The sequence below is a fragment of the Podarcis cretensis genome (genome assembly GCF_951804945.1).
Source record: "Podarcis cretensis genome assembly, chromosome: 1".
Taxonomy (NCBI): Eukaryota; Metazoa; Chordata; class Lepidosauria; order Squamata; family Lacertidae; genus Podarcis; species Podarcis cretensis.
The window spans coordinates 93342149-93363335 of NC_137170.1; the positions used below are offsets into that span (position 1 = coordinate 93342149).

The window sequence follows — 21187 nt, forward strand, 5'->3', positions numbered from 1 at the left end:
TAGCAACTTTCTGTGTAATCTCCCCACTGGGCAATCACTCCCTTGTAAACAGCAGATTTAAGAGGTTTAAAAGATGACTTTGCAGGCTGTCCATATATTAGTCTGCTAGACAGACAAATACCCCCAACACCGTAAAAGTGCTAGGCAACGAAGCAGACCCTTAGATACCAGTGTGATAGATGAACACATAAGAACCTGACTGGAACACTGAACAGGAGAGAAAGACTCCAGGCTACTATTCTTCACCATTAAATTCACGGACAGGGGGCTGAAATATAGCTTTCCTTTGAACAGGTGATTATTCTGTCCATCTAGATAACCATTTAAAATGTTGATCTTTTTGATATTTCTACAGCAGTAAAATCTGCTATCAACCCCAATAACAAGCATGTTGTTTCATACAATTGTTATTGTTGTTGTTATTTATTCATTCAATTTATATACCACCCTCTATCCAAAGATCTCAGGGCTGTGTTCAACATTAAGAACCCGTGCAGAGTTTGTCTGAGGCCCACAGGCTTGTTCGTGGCATGCCAGTGTAAGTCCAGCAAGCCCCTGGCGGTAGCCCCTGGCAGTAACCCCTTGGCCAACTTTGCCCTCCAAGGCCTGGACCAAGCGCACCCAGCTTCTGCCCCCCACCCCCGCTGCATGGACCTGTTAAGAACATAATTTATGAAGCAAATGTCAAAAAAAAAACCAAATGCACAGCATAATAATACACATAATAATAAAATAATCATAACAGCAGCCCCACTGCTGCACACGCATTAAACAGGCCACTGATTATTCAATGGCCAAAGGCCTGGGTAAAGAGAAATGTTTTCGCCTGGTGCCTAAAGACATGTAATGATGGCACCAGGTGAGCCTCTCTAGGGAGAATGTTCCACAGACAGGGAGCCACCACAGAAAAGGCCTGTTCTTGTGTTGTCACCCTCCAACCTGCTTGGGGAAGGGGGGCATAGAGAAAGGCCTTGGATGACAAGCACAGGGTCCGGGTTAGTTCATATGGGGAGAGGCAGTCCTTAAGGCAATGAGGTCCTGACCCATGTAAGGCTTTACAGGTCAGCATCAGCACTTTGGCCCAGAAACTAACTGGCAGCCACTACAGTCAGGCCAGGATTGTTCCATACAATCGTTTCCATTTGCTCTGGAGTACTTATTCATCACTGTTCTGATTTTGCTTCACTGTCTCACATTTTCAAAGTGTATTACTGGTCAGTTTGCAAAAAAAGGTCTATTTTGGTCCACTGCATTTGAGCTATATGCTTTAATGTTCAACCATTTCATCTATGTCTCAAGCCCTATTTAGGCAGCCTGGAGTATAAAGAGGCCTTGTACTGTATTTTGTGCCCCAGCTCTAAAACCATTCACCTGAAATGCGCTATATTTATGTACAGTACAAGCTCATAGCAATCTACGCACAAGTAGAGCTCACTGAGTTCAATGGGCCTTACCTTCCAGGAAAGTGTACACAGGACTGCAGCCAAATTCCTATGAACACTTACCTGTGAGAAAGACCCAGGGGTTTTAGTGCCTGTTCAATTTCTGCTGTAATGAACCAAGTTAGTTTCCTTAGTTGTTGAAAAGTAGCACAAAACAATGGACAGGGTAAAAGATTTAGAAGAGGGAGACTATACACACCAGGGTGCTACCCCTAGGGCCTTGAGCTGGTGCACCGTGTTCCCACATTTCATTTCAAATAGAAATTTGAAGGTTCACTATGTTGCCTTTCACCCTCAATGGGATATATGGCTAGGGAAGGGCCGACTGCACCAGGCCTGGGTCCAATCACAACTCAGGTAGCATTCTGAGGGAAAATGACACCACCCATGGACTTACTGCATGGCCTTGGACAAGATGTTCTGCACATCTTGCATATTAATATTATATACCAGGAGCAGCCAACATAGTACCATCCAGATGCTGTCGTACTACTACCCCTGTCATCCCTGATCATTGGCCATGCTAGGAGTTCAACTGTCACTTCCTGTGCGGATCGACCTGGAAGCCATGCTAGTTGGTGCTGATGAGGGTTGGGAGTCCACAACATAGGGAGGGTCCCATGTGGCCCAGCTCTGGCATATGTGTTTATTCAAAAGCAAGCACCACTGCACTCCAGGGAAGCAGGCACAGCATTGCAGCCTCAGCTTCTCCACTTGTAAAATGGGAATAGTTTCCTACCTTAGAATGAGAATTGATAAATTATTGCTCGCTATCCATTTTAGCAAAAGTTTTTGAAGTACATCTAGAATGAATTAGTACATCTATTAGAACCCATGCCAGTAAGCTGGTTAAACCACTACATACAAGTGTTAATACAATCTTTGTAGCTGTGCTGTTATCAGCAAAATCACAATCGCCATGAAACGGTCAACTATGCTTATCTTGTCTATGTGTGTGTTTTGCACAGAACCATCAGAGGCTGAACTGACTTTTCATTTTTAAATCTCACTTGGTATAAGATAACCCAGCCCATAGCACGCTTGGGTGTCATCTTCTATGAACTCATGCACTGGATGAAGTAGGAGCCGTCATGATGTAGTGGGCGGCGTGACAGACCTGAATTGGGGATCACCGTGGCCCAATCACTCACTTAAGACTATGAACCTAGAAGCATTTCCCCCTTAACTCAGCAGAGCTTATTTCTGAGCAGACATGTATAGGATTGCACACACTTATCCTTATCGTAGGATAGCTGTTGTGAAGATAAAGTGGCAGGGAGGGGAAAACACAGACTGTGTACGCTACCCTGAACTGCTTAAAATGTAATAAATCAATGAATATAAATAGTAGGCTTCCTCTCTTAGAAACTTCATCCCACAATAATTTGTTAGCCTTTAAAGCAAGAATTGGGAATCTGTGGCTGGACTACAGCTGGACTACAGTTCCCTTCATCACAGACTTTTTGCCATTCTGGCAGAAGTTGATGGGAGCTGGAGTCCAACATTTGTAGGTGTCCAGTCCCCCTCATCCCTGCCTCAAAGGTCATCGTAAGATTCTTTTGTTCTTTGTGCTGCAACAGACACAGTCTGCAATGCTCATTTACTGGTAAGTCCCAATGAATGCAACAGGACTTACTTCTGGGTATGCAGGTCTAGGATTGTACCAGAAAGCTAGCTACTCTTCTAGAGATCATCGTCATCCTATATATGTCCTTCCCAGGAAGGACAGCTCATTTCTTATATTTCCCATCCCTCCCTCCACTGACTTCTTTCACGCATGATGATCCTACTGCATTACGAACTATGTCTCCATTACATATCAGTCCTGATAAATGCTAGTGGGACACTGGATATACTATATAAAATAGATTAAATTCATATGAATTCAATGTAATATTGTCAATCTGAGGAGAAATACCAGTATGACAACCAAAGGTACAGAAACACTGAAAAGCCTAATATAGTGGTACCTCAGAAGTCCAACGGAATCCATTCCAGAAGTCCATTTGACTTCCAAAAAGGTTCAGAAACCAAGGTGCAGCTTCCGATTGGCGGAACACTCACTTCCGGGTTTGCGGCGTTCGGGAGCCAAAACGTTCAACTCACAAGGCGTTTGTATCCAAGGTATGACTGTAGTAACTGGAAGGGTTGACTATCACAAGTAACATTTTTTTAAAATTGATTATGTTCCAATATTACTTATAGTGAATAAAAACATATTACCTTTGCTTACATGCTTGACAGTAGGGATGGAGAATTTATGGCGCTCCAGATCTCACTGGACAACCAACTCCCATCAGCTACAGTCAGTATGGCTAATAGAATAGGGATGAGGGGAGGGCCATAGGTTCCCAATCCCTGCTGAACCGCAACTCAAGGGTGGGTGTTTCCAGTTGTCTCCCCACTATGAACACTCTTCCAGAGTATCTCTACCACATGTGCTAGAATGGGACTTGTTTTAGAATGTTTATTTTTGTTAGCTACCTTTGCTAGATGTCTTTTTTTACACTAACATCACAATACAATTAATCAAGTTTACTGTAACAAAAAATGCAATATTTGAGACAGATTTTGAGCCAAGATTCCAGAACTTGACTTGAACACAACCAAGCAAATATATCACTCAAATACATAATTAAGTATTCACCAACTAAAATGGATCATGTGGAACAAGGAGCCATGGAATGCTGGGGCCACCTGAACCCACCATGTGTTTCGAGTAAACATACCTCATGCCTTTCCTCCATCCTTCAGACTTCTCCATGAAACACAAAGATACACATTCATTCAGAAGTGTCAAATCATCAAATGCACTAGTTCCGGCCCCACAGCTTACTCAACACGGCTTTGTCCCACTCTGCAGCAATTATGGCTCATATAACACTATATAACCAAATTTGAAAAATCAAGGGGGCTTTGAGTGGAAATTCTCATGATCATGGTCACGATGCATGTTCCACAATAAGATGACAGGCCACAGTTCGGTGACATAAACATGCCTTGTGGGCAAAAGATCCAGATGGTGGTGGACTATAACTCCCATCTATTCTTGACTATTGGCCATGCTGATGAGGACTGATGGGAGTTGGAGTTCACTAACATCTGGAGGTCACAGATTCCCAACCTCCAGGACAGACCATAATGGGCTAGATCGGTGGTTCCCAATTGGCTAACTACTGCAGACCCCCTACTTTTGAAAATTTTGAGATCTCTGTGATAGTATTTGTTAGGTGAATGGTGCCATGGATCCCCTGGGTGGTTTAAGTGGACCCCCTGGGGTCTGCAGACCACCAATTGAGAACCACTGGGCTAGATGAATCCTGGGTCTAACTCCATATGTTTCATGTGCTTATGAGAAGAATAGTCTCTACCCTACCACCTTCAATTCCTGCAGGAAAAGAAAGATAAGAGGGGGAAAGCACTTCTGCCACAACAAACCCCTAAGACAGCAATCTTAAACATATCAGACACTAAAGCCTACTTGAATCAAAGTACATTGGTTCTGAGGAAACATGATTAGGAGAGGTCTGCCAGAAATACAGTGGTCCCTCGGGTTGGCCCCCAACACCTGAAATATTTGGGGAGGGGAAATGCAGGGCTCTTTGGGTCTCCCAGATTCCTCCTGCCCATATATACCAACCTCATTCACCCATCCCAGTTAACACGGATGAAAGGAGTAGAGGGTGTTTCTTGTAGGGTGGCTGACCACCACTGTGTCTTCAACCTCTCCACCCTCTCCCACACACAGATGATCAGTCAATGTGTGCCCAGCCACATTATAGGTTTTGTGGCAGAGGAGCATGGCTCAAGTCACTCCGAGGGCCACTTCTACATTGCTAATATAGCAAGAAATCTGCATCATTGCTTCAGCTACATACACACACTATTTGTGACACACTACAACCCATTCTCTATTCACCTCTTCTCTCTCTCCACCTCCGTTGCAGGGCTATCTACAACCCATGCTGCTCAGATTCCTCCTCTGTGCACCATGTCTAGCATGCACTCACTCTTTTCTCTCTGCATCCTAATTCATAACCTTCTGTTTCCTCCTTCTTCTGCATATCAGTTATCTCCTCACACTCCCACAGCTCTCTTTGCACCCCATCTGTTATTCCCCCACCCCTTTCTCTCTTCAGGGGCTGGCCCACAGATAAGCCTGGCTGGGAGGGGGAGGAGGGAAACAAGTGCCTGGAATTGTACCACGAGGGCAGGGAGTGGGAACCTGTAGCCCTCCAGATGTTGTTGGACACCAACTCCCATCAGCCTCTGCCAGCATGGTCAACAAAAAAATTCCTTCCAGTAGCACCTTAGAGACCAACCAAGTTAGTTATTGGTATGAGCTTTCGAAGTGTGCATGCACACAAAAGTTCATACCAATAACTAACTTAGTTGGTCTCTAAGGTGCTACTGGAAGGAATTTATTTTATTTTATTTTATTTGTTTTGTTTTGTTTTGTTTCGACTACGGCAGACCAACACGGCTACCTACCTGTAACTAGAAGCATGGTCAACAGGTTATAGGATACTTCTGCAAGAACAAGTTCAAAAGCAATAATGAGGTATCTAATCCATATGAACTACAGGGGAAAGGGAGGCTATCTTTTATCTGGGAAGCAGGCTAGCCTTGCTGACCCAGAACTGCTGTGGAACTAGGTAGCTGTAAGCCTCAAGAGGAACTCCATCATCACCACCATAGGTTTGTTCTTTTTAAAGAATAAGGTGTTATATGCACTGAAGAAAAAGGAATACAATGTTCTTAGATTAATTTAAATAGTATGACATTGGAAGACAGTAACATCTCTTGTGTTTATCGTTCCGAGTGGTACTTTGAAGAAGCACTTATTCTCTTACAGAGTTGAAACAAAAATCATTTCAAAACTGGCATGGCATGGCAGGGGAAGCCATCTTTCTCATCCATAAAGATGTAAAAAAAGGTCTATGTAACAGATGCTATTGTAATTTCTGTATATTGTACTGTACAGTTGTGACACAGTGTTCACTACTATAGTTGATGGGGGGAGTGGAAACAGTCAAGAGATCTTATTTTGGAAACATTATGGCTCAAGGATGATAGACAAAAAAAGGAAGCCAAAACTGACAACTATAAAAAGCTACATATATACACAGTCACACCAGCTGAGAGATCAAACATCTACCTTCCTGAGAGAGGTATAGTTCTCCCAATTGCATAGCAAGTGAAGCAGATCATCTGTAAAGCCTCCAAAACAGTGGAAGTAGTTTCTGTGATAGAAACACCAGAGGCCCAATAAGAGACACAATCATCCCCATGTTCCTCTCACCAAACTAAACTTTTTTACAAATTGTTTTATTGCAACATCTTCATTTAGGCACTACTGATAACCACATAACTGAATTGATCAAGTTTTGAGATGAACGCTCTGAGAATTGACCCCTGTGCTGTGCCCACTGAAGGCATCAGGAAGTTTCATTTCATTTCATATGTTTATAAAACTGGGAATCATCGATCAATGCTAACACCACATTTATTAATCCACATACCTAGCACACACAGAAAAAGGCTGCAACAATAGGACAAAGATACCTATGCATTTCGGAGAGAGAAACTGAAACAACGACAAACAAAAATCTCCAAAGAGCCAGTTAGGGAAAGATATCCAGGACTAAGGTGGAAACAGAAATGCATCCTTTTCTATGGCAGCACAGGCTTGCCTTAATCTCACATTTAAGCACAATAGGAAGAGGTATGGATAAAACAAAAGCTGCATTTCTATGGTCTTTCTTTCTCTCAATATAGATTACAAACACATGGAGAAATTCAGAGGCTCCTCCATAGGTCACCCAATCCACCCTTCCCAGCCTATATAGATGTACCCGCCCTGCACTAATCCTTACGAATTTGCTTTGTTCGAATATAAATCTCAAAGAGATGGAAATAAGGCAGGGGGAGATATCCCTCTGGCAGGTCACTTTCTTACAAGAGTTCCCCCCCCCCATCCACAACTATCATGCTCGTCCATTGTGCCGGCGCTGGAGATCTTTCCCCTATCCTACATGCGGAGAAGACTGAAAACGCGACCTCTGAAAAATAAAGAAAGGAGCCAAGATGCGAAGCCCAAGCAATTTTGTCCCGCCCACCGTGGCATAGTCTTTCACCTACAGAGGATCCCTCTCGCTCATCATCCCCGCTCGCCATCCAGCCAGCTCTGCAGCTCCAGACAATGCTCTCCCTTCGCGCTCCCCACCCGCACACCGCCCTCGCCCTCGCTCCCCTCCCCCTCCAAGCCCCCTGCCCATGCAGATCCCGGGCAACATGACAGTGCAAGGGCGGGCGGGTGTGAATACCTGGCGGCGGAGGCTGTGGCGCCGACACTGGAGGCGGGCGCAAAGATATTTGGACTCCTGCACGTCCTAAAAGAGGCATTCAGACGAATGGGAGCAGCAGAAGCCTCTAATCCCCGCTGCTGCTCCTGCTGCTGCAATGCATGGCTGATGCTCTTCTCCGCCCCTGTGTTGCCGATAAAGCTGCAGCTCGGGCTTGGTAAGAATGGAACCTCGGCGCGCAGGCGCACTCGCCGCTCGCTAGGAAAGACTGAAGTGGGGGGGCGGTACTGCACATGCGCCGTAGACCAAAGCACAGGGGCATGCGGTGAGCATGCGCCTCTTGTTCCTGGCTCTTCTAGGGACCATCACGCATGTGCTGACCGAGTCTCTTCCCTGGCCGACGCTCCCGCCGACAGTCATAGAGGTCCGTCAAAGGCTAGATAGAACCAGGGGGGGGGGGCATCTCTATGGTGACGTGAATCCGATACTGAAAGGCGTGGGGCGGAGGGATGCAAAGTGTGTAGCTGAGGCGATGAGCTCACCGCGCGTTGTACGCATGCGTTGGCCAGCCGTATTCTAGTACTGTAATGACGTATGTGCACAAAACGGCTGCTGCATTCCTTGATTAATATTAATAAGACGAGAGGGGGCGGAGTTACGGATTGGAGATGAAGGCTGAGAGCGCCGGTCTCGCCTTCCGGGGTCAAAGGTCATAAGAAGGCAATGAAGTATTATTTCAAAATAATTAGGAAAAGAGGTGGGGGCGGGATTGCGTCCTAAAGACACACACTGTACAGGGAAGCTTCTAAGGAAGTAATATTTCCCTCCCCGTTATTATTCCTGATTACCTGTTGAATTTCCTGTGTTAAATGCACAGGAGGAAAGAAGGTAGCCCTGTTGCAGAAATAGTGAGGGAGGCTGCTCCTCCAGACAAAACTGCATTCAAAGACATTTCAAGTGGTATTGCTTTTAAAAGATTTCTATCTGTGTGTGTTTGTTTGTGTGTATTTGGGCAGCGGGAGTAAGAATCTTATGGCACCTTAAAGATTAACTGCAAAATGTGTATACTCAGAAGCTTCACTGTAAAAAAATGCATTTGTTTGTATTTGGTTTGCCATTAGCATTCTGCAAAAGTGAAGAACAGTTGTGGATTGAAGTTTAAAATTATGTTTCAATAAGCAGTTAACCATTTAAATGATCTAATAAGGCAGCTGTGATTATACTTGGTTGCAGTGTGTTCCTTATTGGTAGCACTTGTCCACCATTTGCCAGGTTAAGAGGTACCGCTGCTGATTGGAACTTAATGAGAGGATTGCTCACACAGAGAGGCATCCTAAAATGCTTCCATTTTGCTCTTTGTCTGCCTGCCTCTCTGCTGACTCTGTTCCAGGCCATCAAAAAGAACCATCAAGAGGAAATCACTGGAATGGCCAAGTCATTGTCCTAACAAAAGACAGAGAGAGAAGCCATCAGCAAGACTAAGACTATGTGCCCCATCCTGCACCCTGCACTCTGGGTAGTTAGCAATGGAGGATGCCAGAGAGGAGGAGGAAAGTTCCATGTTTGCAGTGGGGAATGATGTAACCAAACAGAGAAAAGTGTCAGTTTTGCAAACGGGGGGTGGGGTGCATGTGAATGCTCTGTACTCTAGGCTCAGGTTGTATGTATGTGTAAATAAACCATATATCATAAAGATGTCATAGTCTCTGCTGTGCCTCATTGTCCAAAAAGAAACACAGACCCTGCTAAGTGTACCTGATACCCCCTGGGATCTTACACTGCTCAGAAATTGGGGTGTCGTGTAACAATATCCTCTGCCCAGATCTCTGTAAGTGAGGACTGCATGAAGGGATGATTAACTTTAGTTGTTTAGTCGTTTAGTCGTGTCCGACTCTTCGTGACCCCATGGACCAGAGAACGCCAGGCACTCCTGTCCTCCACTGCCCCCCGCAGCTTGGTCAGACTCATGCTGGTAACCTCGAAAACACTATCCAACCATCTCGTCCTCTGTCGCCCCCTTCTCCTTGTGCCCTCCATCTTTCCCAACATCAGGGTCTTCTCCAGGGAGTCTTCTCTTCTCATGAGAACTCTTCTCATGATTAACTTAGAAGGGCCATAACCTTGTGCCTATTGTATAATTTGCCACCACAGAAAAAGTAACATTTAAACAACAGTCCTAATCAAGACTTACTTCTGAGGAGGCATGCATAGGTTTGCAGTGTTAGTTTGTGCAACTTCTGTACGTTGGAGATACGTGAGGAAAAGGCCAAAAAGATTCCTTGTAGAAATGCAAGTACTGTCTCCCTTGCTCAAAAAAAAAAAAAAATTAAAAACCACAACCCAAAAAAACCTAGAATGACAACAGTATGCTGAATTTTACACTTTTCTATCATGGGACTCCTGTTGCTGTGAAGTACACTTTTTCCCTTAAAAGATTTTCACACATCCCTAGCTTTTTTCAACAGTTCACTACAAAGCACGGTGTATTGCTTATTCACAACTCCCAAGCTCAAACAGCATGAAGAAAGCATGGATTCAAATAAATCTTCTTATGCCATATCGTTCATAGTCCACGTCACTATGGTGTGAATGGTGCACTGAGCATCCCCTTTACACACATCCCAATAACCATAGACAGTGCGGTTGAATGATTTCTGAAATTCATTTGTGTCTAAACAAAAGTATTATCAAGTGCCCCTTGGAAGAGACAATTTCAGCTGCTGTGTCACACTGTCAGATTGTGAAATAACTGCTGTCACTCAAAAAGAAGAAGAGACGTTGGAATCATGGTGGATAATGCCCTAAAAATATCAGTACAGAAGACTGCAGCTATTTAAAAAGCAACAGTGCACTACCATTTTATTTATCAGATATAAATAACACAGAATATAAACCTCCATTAACTGTTAATGGAAATGGTAAAAGTTGGGGCAGGCATGGTTGGATATTCCCATTTCAACTCCGTTCATGATTCCAATATCCAGTGTGAACAGAGAGGACTTCTGAATGAATACATCTCACTTCCTCTTTCAGGTATACTTAAACCTCACTGTGCTGAAGAGCATAAAGACTGCAGAAAGGGCAGAAGGTCTGTGCAGAAAGACAGCAGTGATGAAAAGGGAATACCAAGAAGCTCCCCCTGACCCTGTAACGGAAGCAGAGGTGCCTTTGTGACCAATGCTTGCTCTGCATAGAGTGAGGCTTTGCTCTCTGCAGTTTGCTATAAACTAATCCAATGCAAGGACTATATATGCATATCTTTGACCGACCTTGAGAGGAATAACTTACACATACAAGTCATAATGTAAAAGGCTACTTTGCATATATTTCCAATGCACACAAATGGTGCGTTTCCTTTCGTACCTCATTTCCTTTCCTTTCACTCTCCCGCTCTTCCTCTTCCTTTATTAACATGTTTCTCACCAGTAGTACACAGCAAGCCATCATAATCTCTTCAAGTCCTATTCCTACACTTTTAAAAGCCCACTTACCATATTAATTCCATCTAATGGCAAGCCTGCTGTAATATGATGGGAGTTTTAAGGTTGTGAATGAAACAAGCTCACATTAAGGGAGATTCGCTAGTTCTGTATAAAAGGCTGTGCAAAATCAATGAAGGTTGCCATCCTCGGAATACTTACTTGGGAGTAAATCTCACTGAAAATGATGGAATATTACCGAAAGGATCATCTTCTCTAATAAGATGGGCAGATGAAGGGGGACTTTTTTATCTACACAGGCAAGTCCCTTTTCATTTAAACAGGACTAATGAGGTGATTTGTTCTTCTCTGCTGGCTGCCATTTTGTTTCCATTTTTTATCTGCTCTTACCCTATTTCTATATGGTTTTATCATGTTGTTGCTTGTTACATTATGTGGATTGGTTAGTTTCTATTGTGGATTTTATTGTTCTTTCCCACACTGGGCATTTTAAAATGGAACATGTTGGTGTAAATGTAACAAACAAAAATAAGTGAGTAAGTCCCATTGAACTTAATGAGATTTCTGGGTAGAGAGGCATAGACTAGTGATGGAGGCCAATAGGAATACAATAACTGACCATTCTGAGGGGGAAAGTGCTATACTTTTCAGAATAAAAGCTGGAGAGATGTATCTGAAGTTGCAAAAATGTCCTTTATATGTCAGCATCATCTAAACTCCTTGTTGTAGTATAATACACACATTAAGGTTTCATAAAGAAGACCAGGATCCACAGAACTGTGCATCTAGTTACCTGAATCCATGAGCTTTTCTGAGGGGAATTTTAAGAGCAGTTTCTGATATTGCATAAGATCAGTCGCTCTATCTCTACTGTCAGAGGAAGGAAGAGTGCTGTTGTACTCAGGCGTCTGGCTGGCCACTGTGAGAACAGAATCCTGGACTAGATGGGCCACTGGCCTGAACCAGGCGGCTTTTACACTCTTATTCTTAACCTCCTAATATTGGCAGCCTCTGAACCTAAGTTCCTAGCTGACCTACTTCTTTTAAAAGAAAGTTAAAAATCAGAAGAGGAGTTTGAAAAAACTGCAATGAAAAGCAAATAGAAATGCAAAATGGTAAATAAATTGTATATATAAACAAGAGAGATTACCATTAAGCCATTTTTAGTCTAGCATTTTTATTGTGTTTATAAAAAAACCATCTGGTTAATTAAAACACTTCTTACTGTTTTCATCTCTCATTAACTTGCAACAGGGGAAAACCCTTACTATCCATGAACATTATTAAACTCATTCGTTTTAAATGTACATTTAAACAAAAGCTTTTAGTGTTCATACATCAAAACAGCATGACATTGCAATGAAGGTATAATTAAGGAATTAAATGTTGCACTTTCATTTACAGCGTGTATGCTTCGTCCAGATGTATCCTAAGCAATCTTGCTTGTGGTCTAAGGAGCATTTGGAGCTGAGACATTAAAATCAGAGATGGCCCAAGACTTTTTTGTGTCTCAGAGAAAAAACCAGCAACATATGGGCTCTTATGGTGGTTTTATATAGTTCTAATAGATAAGGCTCAGTTTTTATGTATCCTTACTTTGGAATAAGCTCCTGCAGCAAGATTGCACCCCACCCATCTATTCCACGTGGAAGGTAGATAGTGCTGTTGGCATAGAAAAGTGAGAATTATACAGAATCTTAGCTGGCAGCTGCATTGTGGCTAGCTGAGTCACGCTCCTCTCCCAACTTCTCAGAGTGCCCACTAGCAAGCCCCCAGCTCCAGTCTTCCCCATCACTGACATTGCCGTCACTGTTCCCTACCCATTCCTCCATACTACTGAGTATAGAATGGTTTTGGCAAGGCAAAGAAAAGGAGGCAAAATTTGGATTGGCACCTGGAAAGTTTGCATTTGAACCAGGGGACAACAGCTACCAGCTTCTAGCGCAGAAGTGGGAAACCTATGGCCCTCCAGATGTTGCCCATTGACCAATGGGAGCCGTAGTTCGGCAACATCTGGAGGGCCACAGGTTCCTTACCGCTATCCTAGCATAAAGGCTCAAACAGAAGCAGGGTGTGTTTTAACTGATCATGTGAGAAGACTCTGCAAGTTTTACTGCTTTTATCTTTATCACCTTTGGTACATTTTAGCTGCTTTAATTTCCACTGTGGAAGTACGCGGAGGGAAAAAATCCCTACCCTAACAAAAACAACAACTGCTAGACAAAATGTTTTTATTTTCATGCCTCTAAAAGCATTTCCCTTGTGGTTACTGTATATGTATGAGTCAGCAACTCATCAATTCTGCAGTATTTTTAAAGAGTTGCTTAAGGGACAATATGGCAAAGCAAACCTTCTGAAATTAGGATATGCAAAAGCTTCCAGGGCGGGTGGAACTATCCAGACTCTGGCTCTACCAATTGATTTTGAACGAGGTGGGGGTGGAATACCAGGATTATTATTAATAGCCTTCTAGCTTTCTGGGAAATGATCTCACCAAGCTGGACTAATCTTTTAAATTCGCATTATGGAGGCAAAATGTCTTTTTTTAGAGGCAGCTACTTAAATCAATGGGTCATTTCTAACTATATAATACCTTATATGTTGCTCTGAATCTTGGAATATCCCCAAAATTCCAACATCAAAAAGGAAGAGCAGGGTATCTCAAAAGAGAATGCTGTGCATTTTCTCTCATTGCAGGTACACAAAACGCAAATCAACCCAGTCCCAAAACACTAAGCCCCTTCCACGCAAGGGGTCTGCAAGATGCTATTGAGCTTTAAGTGGCCTGCCTCCTTAATTAATTACACATGTAATCCTATTTAAAAAAATCCACTGAGAGGATATGCTTTGAATTCCAATTTGTTTATGCCCCGCCTGTGTTCATCTTGAGCTTACTTAAGGATGCGCCCGACCCCCTTCCAGAGGCTCACTTTTCCAGAGGGAACAGGAGCAACTTCTCCCTTACTGTTATGCTATTCTCGCCTTGGTCTGGCTGCTGTATTGATAAGTGCAAAAATGAATTGGGTAGGAGGAGGCAGAGAATAAACAACTGCAGCAGGAACAAGCTCGTATAAATGTTCCCTACTGCAGGTGTCAAACCACTTCAGAATCTGCTTTGATGTTGCAGAGGTTTCCAAGGTACAGTGGTACCTCAGGTTACATACGCTTCAGGTTACACACTCCACTAACCCAGAAACAGTGCTTCAGGTTAAGAACTTTGCTTCAGGATGAGAACAGATATCATGCTTCTGCGGCGGCAGCAGGAGGCCCCATTAGCTAAAGTGGTGCTTCAGGTTAAGAACAGTTTCAGATTAAGGACCTCTGGAATGAATTAAGTACTTAGCCTGAGGTACCACTGTACTTGCTTGGTGTACATGGGGAGAGCCGGTTAGGCCAAAACAGCACACAAGACTTTGCCCTCCTGGATTTGTAAGTCACCACAAGTAGCTGATCACTAGTTGCCCCTTAAGAGAAAACCCAAATTGCTGGAAAGGAGGCATGCACATCCCTCACGGTGGGATGGGGAGGTTTTTTGTTTTAATTGAGGTTCATGGCAGGGCATTGCTGCAAATTAAAGAGCAGCTTTTATCTGCTGTCCCCTGTCTGTGGCAGTCTATTTATTTATTTAGTTATTTATGGACTGTCTTACCCGCCCTTCACCATGAGGCTCCAGGGCAGGTTATAGCAACACAAAATCTGTGGAATCTACATCTATCTATCTAAACTGTCAAAGGCCAGGATGGAAAAGTGTGTCTTCGGCATTTGGTAAAAAAGATGTTGCCAGATGCAGCTCTGTGGAGAGGAAACTTAGAAGCTATCCCAGGGAATGGGCTACCTCAGGGAATATGCCCTTTCCTGGGCTGTCCCCCCACAACCTTCCAAGAGCGATCGAACTACCAAGGAGGCCTTTCTGCTGATCTGAACACCTGAGAGGGCCTGTGGCCTTCCATACATTGCAGATGAACATTAGTAGCTGCACGTCTGCAGGAAAGGTTTCCAATCTGCAGCTACTTCCCAAAGTGCTATGAATGCAATGCGACAGTGAAACGCCTCAATAAATCTGTTAGTCTTTCAGTTGTGTGCACAAATGTATTCAAAGTGGAATTCCAGTGACGGCAATACAAGGAAAAAAGATTATTGTGCATATAATGTGCTCGGGAAAAGAAGGGATGAAAGCCATTGCATGTCTGTGAAAATCAATCAGCTGCACAACCCTTAGAATTTGAAGCAGGTTTAGAGACACCTGCTGACTTAATTCTGTATGGCAGTTAAATATTTCTTAGAGCTTTGGAATCAGAATTTAACTGTGTGTCCCAATGCAAAGGATGACAAAAACCTGTATTTTTAAATAATGAAGTACATGGAGAGCTTTTGGGGAAAAACCAACTTGTCAAGTAGCAGGGAGGAAAGTCTGAGCATGCTGAAATTTCCCCTTCTGTGCAATTAGGAAATGTATAGACACCCAGCCCATTTCTGCATCTGATTTCATGATTTGCATGACATTCCTGTTTCTCTTTCATTCCACCTTTCCAAAACTCAGCTGGAAGCTTATCCCTTTCTCTCTTCCTTAGCCTCCCCAAACCCTACTCCTCATACATTATGTCATCTCTCTACTGATATTTATGAGGTGAAATGAATTGCAACAGGGTATATACAGCAATGTTTGCTGACCTGGTGCCTTCCAGGTGTTTTGTACTACAACTCTCATCACATGCTGGCTGCGGCAGATGGGAGTTCTGGAAAAGGCTGGCATACGGAGTGTATTGAATGTTGAATACAAGGAGCAGAGCAGTACATTTTGACTGGCCTAACTTGTTGTGATAGTTTAGAAAAGCTGTACCTTCTAGAATTCTCTCTTCTTTATAATTATGTCTTTCTCTGTATCTGGACACATTAATCCAAACAGCAGGTCTCCTGTCTATGTGTTCTTCCTGAACTTCCTCACTTCTATAGGAATAAGGTTTTGTGGTTTTTTTCAATAAGAGGATCCTGCATCTTTAAGCATTGTGGAGGGACAAGAATTTTGGCATGTGAAGCTTATCATGCAGGGCTTTCACTTAATCTGACTCATTTGGCTGGAACAACAAGAACTAAACAGATGCATTTCTTTTTAATACAACTTGTAGATAAAAGCATGTTCTGAATAAAAACAAATACTGCAACAGCCCACTGGTGACTTTTGAGTGCAGTTGTGGTGGAATCAGAGAGGTTATTTTTATTATTTATATTATTATCTACTATTATTTTTGTTTGTTTGCTTCAAAACACTGGCAAGTATAGAAGCATGCTGCATTTTGTGGGATGAAGTCAGGGCTTTGATTCCACAAGACAAAGCAGGTGTGACAGTAATTCATTCCAGTTCCCAGGGCTAAATGAATAACTGACAGCTCTTGCTCCTTCCACATTCTTATGCTGGGTGCACAGAAGAGGGGCTCAGCATTCCCCAGGCGGGGAAGACGCTTTGCTGACACTTCACTCTCTTAGGGCTCAATAACTGTTTCCCTTATTACAGCAGCTAACAGATTTTGTCAGTAAACTGGATTCTGCAGCATGCTGTGAAGAAAAGAACGATAGGTGCCAACAGTCATATCTGGACCCTTTCTAAGTTAAATATGGGACACTGCTGATATGCCTCTTTAACTGCTGTAGATGAGAGACAATTTGGGTTGATTCTGCTTTTTCTACCACTGTGGCACCAAGCTGCACAATTTCCCCTTCTACGTAATCTGCATTTGCAGGCACAGGTAGAAGCCTTAGTCCAATGTTACATGCCTTAGTCGAAAAGTAAATTTTCTGGAGGTCATCAGTTACATTACCCTGAAGTCTCACTGTAGCTTTTATGAATAATATGATTGAAAATGGCTCAAAAGTTATTCTAACCCATCTGCCCTAATATTTGCCAGTTTTAAACACTCTTGTTCCTCACACAGCCATGCCTCCTGTTTATATAATTGCAAAGCTTTCTTTCTATCTCACTTAAGGTCACCAGAGTGTTTCCTGGCGTGGCTGGGTTGATTTGTAAGAGCTGCATAATTGGCAGAGATTCATCTGGCGAATCTTTCCTTCCTGCACTGCATCACTATGCCAAAGAAGAATCATCTACTGAATTTTCCGCCCATCATGCACTGTTAAAGGCAGACGAGATATGCCAGCAAAAGGGTTGCTAACCTTTCTGTCTATAAGTGTGCAAATACAACCAGCAGAGTTGAGAGGTTTTTATTTATTTCTCTCCCCTGCCCCCCCCCCAGAAGTAAAAATGATGCAAGTGAAGCTTTGCCTGGGAAACCTTAATAATGAATTTTGACATGTCATGCACCTGTTAAGTAACCATGATGGAAGACAGTTGACAACCTTATTCTATCTTCCACCATCTCTCTCCAAATCTGAACAAGACTGTGCCTTACCCTGATCCTAAACATGTTTCCTTAGGAAGATAATAAGATTTATTACAAGTAATGGCACATAGGCTTAGATTCCCGGTGGAAGGGCTTTTATGTGATGAGCAGAGTCCAGAGCATAAAATCTTCCTATGAGTGGCTGAAGCAGAAGTCATGACACAGCATGCCTGTTCACTTGCTATGGAAACTATGTTTGGTTAAGTATCAAGTGTCCAGATTTCTGCTCATGTGCTTAGCAAGGAAGCGCTGCATATTTATAACTTAGGCAGCCTAAAGACTACAACAGCAAAGCAATTCCCTTATGGGCCAGCAAGTTCATTCCACAGCTTGGCCTGAGCAATGTATTAATTATTGTTGTTTTTATATTGCCAGAAGAATGTGGAATCTCTTCTAGACCAAGATAAATTGATACCAGAAGGATTAATGGTCTAAATTAGCTACAACACAGGAAGGCGTGTGATAAACCAAAGAGTGGGGACCCATATTGAGGCCTGAGGGTTGTATCCAACCAAGTTATACTCAGAGCAGAGTCCATTAAATTAATGGACCCATTAGTCATGTCCATTCTTTTCAATGGGTTTACTCCAGGAGTAAGGAAGCTTTGACCTGTGAACCAAACCTGGCCCAGCAAACCTCCCCATTTGGCCTGCTAGGCTGCTTTTCTTAAACCAGGCCTACCTGCCACACACCTGACGTATAAGATGTCAGGTCTGGGGCAGGTACCAATGTGGCTACAAAGTAACAATCAGGAGTGTAAAGTGAGTGACCAATTGTTCCTTGCTGGAGCATGGTGCACTTCAGACGATGGATGAAGGAAGTGCACCTTTTTTCTGAGAGCACCAAGCAGTTTGCATTAAAATTTCTGCTAAAACAGGTTTTCCCCCTCCACTTCAATGCAACCTGCTGGGCACTACAGGATTAGCCAAGTCCCTTGTTCTGCGGTTCCCAGTTGCCAACTGGCTGTCAGGCGCTTGACATAATGATGACAAGTGATGACAAGTGAGTTGTCCAGCCCACCTGTCAAAGCTGGCCCACAGGTTATGGTCAGATAAGGATCTGGTTCACTGGTCCAAAAAGGTCCCCCATCCCTAGTTTACTCTGAGTAGTACTAATACTGGCTACAACACTGAGTAATCCAGAAAACTATTCTGTAGGGGCATGTTGGAGCTGCAATAATAACCTGGATGAAGGGTGTGTTTGAGAAGATATATGAACACCTTAAATTTGGAGGCTGCAAAGGTACATTGAATCAACTACCACCTTGTTGGTGAGATCCCAAAGCAACATAACTTTTTATAACATGTCGAGATTGGAAGCTTGGCAGGCTACCCAAACAACTTTGTGATCCTCCCACACCCACAATCTGCGCTGTTGTTGAGACACACACTTCCCTCTAGTACAAAGTGTATTACTTAGGAGAAAATGTGGGGATTCTTTTTACCAAAGTTATGTTTGTGCAGAAAACGTGCTGCAAATGAGAAACAGATGTGTACCGTTTAAAAAAACAAACTGAAATTAAAAATTTGTGCAGAAAGTATGTAAACTGGTAAACTTGCTGCCCCCTAGTGTATCAATGTATTCATGGATGGAGACTAGCTTTTCTCTCTCCTATTTTAAGGACTTACGGTAATAATTGGAGCTTTGCACACTTCATAACATATAGCAAAACACAGATTTGCCATAATTAAAGAAATCATTGCTTAAGCAACAGCATAGATTTGTGATACTAAAAATAAATTTTGAAGTACACAGTGTGAAAATCAAGGTTTGATCATTAATTTAAATTCCCAAGAGATTGCATGAACATGCTACATACCTAAATGCACACAGTAAAGAACCTGATTTTCTGTTTGGCAACAGCTTTCACAAAAAATAGACTTTTGTTACATGAAACTATCAACCTGGTTTAAATTTGATGATGGTAAACTACTTGTGATTCACATAGGATCTGGGTCTGTGACAGCCTGTTCAGATACTTGGCTCAACACATTTAATGTCAAACAGATAATAGAAAATAATGATGAGTTGTGAAATTGGTATGACATCTTTGGCTATAATAACAGGGTAAGACTTTGAGTAGGACTTATCAGATGCAACCCTTTAAATCAGTAGAAGTTACTTTCTAGTACTATGAATTGCTTAAAAGCTGTTGAATGCAATCTGAATTCACTCAAGCTCAGGATCTATATCTCTATCCTTGGTGGTAACATTACATGACCCCAATATTGGCTAATGGTTAGAAACCAAACAAGCCAGTTCTCTCTAATATGGTATTCATTGTATGAACATGCTCTGTGTTTTTTGTACTTGCAAGGCAAAGGCATGTGAAGTAGCAATTACTATCGGATAGGTAAAAATATTGCCCCAGCTCAACACTGTGACCAAGCTAAGATGCCTCAGTGAGATCAGGAGACATCAAAAGAAAATGGTATTTCACATACTAGGGAGTCTACTAACTCAAGAGGTGATAATGCTAAGCATTTACATAGCTTCCCTAATATTATGTCTTGCAAAACTGTGATAATGATAGTGTAGCTGGATCCAGTACTGCATTCTCATTATAATTTGTGAATTAAGAACTCCTGAATATGTTGTACAGTCATTGCATTATGCGCAGAAAGTCAGCTCCTAAGACTCTCGGCTTGTAAGAACAAGGCAAGCTTTTAGCTGACATAATTGGCATGTGTTCAAATGTTGGGTGGCCTGATGCAAAAGGAGACAAAGCTTTTGCACCCTTAAGAGCTGTGAAGAAAAATGGAATTTCAGGAGGCATGGTTTGTCATGCAAGCTACATCTGCTGCAGTGCCCTCTTCTGCAGAGCTATTGGATTTTATTTATTAGTTATATTTATCTCTAGCCAGACTTTCAGCCTACCCACACCACTATCCCCATCCCCAGTAATTACGGCCGGCATTTTGGCGGTCTTGTAATAACAAAAGGGAGAAAGGGGTACTCCTGAAGAGAGAGCGGCCCCTCGCTATCGCCTAACGTCAACCGTGAGCCCCTGAGCCCCTCTCTTATTAGAAGAAATCAGAGAGGACGTCGCTTTCGACCCCGCAGCTCGTCAATTGCACCGATCGCGCAATCCCAAACCTGGAGCTAAAAACCAGCGTTTTGAAGGTGGTGATTCCTATCTTTGCCAGCCAAGAAAGCAGCGCCTCCTTCCCAAATTTATTATTATTCTTGCTATTCTATCTTTGCCAGCCAAGAAAACAGCGCCTCCTTCCCAAATTCATTGTTCTTCTTGCTATTATTGTTGTTGTTACATATGTCCTGAATTCTGATGGGATGTTGTTTAGGCTGCTGCTGCTAATTTAAGATAAAACTTGCGAAAAGGTATTTCATTCAATAAGGCAAAGCGTATCCCGCGCCAGCCATAGGAAAGGCCCCCTTTTCTTTCGCTGCGGCTGAGACAACCACAGACTAAGCGGAAGCTGAACCAAGAGGCGGGGGGAGGGCTATTGCTCAATCGATCCAGCGAACGTATTTCATCCGTCAAATTGGAATTTAACAAGGAGCCGCCATCTCGAGGCAGCAATAAACTCACGTGCAGCCCGAGAGGCAAATACCCCACAAAAGGGTTAGAGCTGCTTAGAGGGTGG

The 21187-nt window shown here is 43.0% G+C and overlaps 1 protein-coding gene and 2 long non-coding RNA genes across 9 annotated transcripts in view; 2 read left to right on the forward strand and 1 right to left on the reverse strand.

The window, feature by feature from the left end:
• The window catches only part of CLASP1 (cytoplasmic linker associated protein 1), a 171212-nt gene extending 163270 nt beyond the window's left edge, over window positions 1-7942 (reverse strand). For 3 of the 7 annotated variants that reach the window (XM_079968494.1, XM_079968493.1, XM_079968492.1), the window contains exon 1: window positions 7769-7940. The gene's annotated coding sequence lies outside the window, so the exon portion shown is untranslated. Of the gene's footprint in view, window positions 1-7768 lie in introns of all 7 variants that reach the window. The other 4 variants (XM_079968497.1, XM_079968495.1, XM_079968491.1 and 1 more) reach the window with 3 other exon arrangements.
• A 98-nt stretch (window positions 7943-8040) lies between these two features.
• On the forward strand, window positions 8041-9442 carry LOC307212414. Its single transcript, XR_013836986.1, has 2 exons — window positions 8041-8171; window positions 9020-9442. It is a non-coding gene; the product is annotated as an uncharacterized lncRNA (long non-coding RNA).
• Window positions 9443-15184: 5742 nt separating this feature from the next.
• LOC307212520 lies at window positions 15185-19338 on the forward strand. Its single transcript, XR_013837025.1, has 2 exons — window positions 15185-15945; window positions 17169-19338. It is a non-coding gene; the product is annotated as an uncharacterized lncRNA (long non-coding RNA).
• Window positions 19339-21187: the final 1849 nt, after the last annotated feature.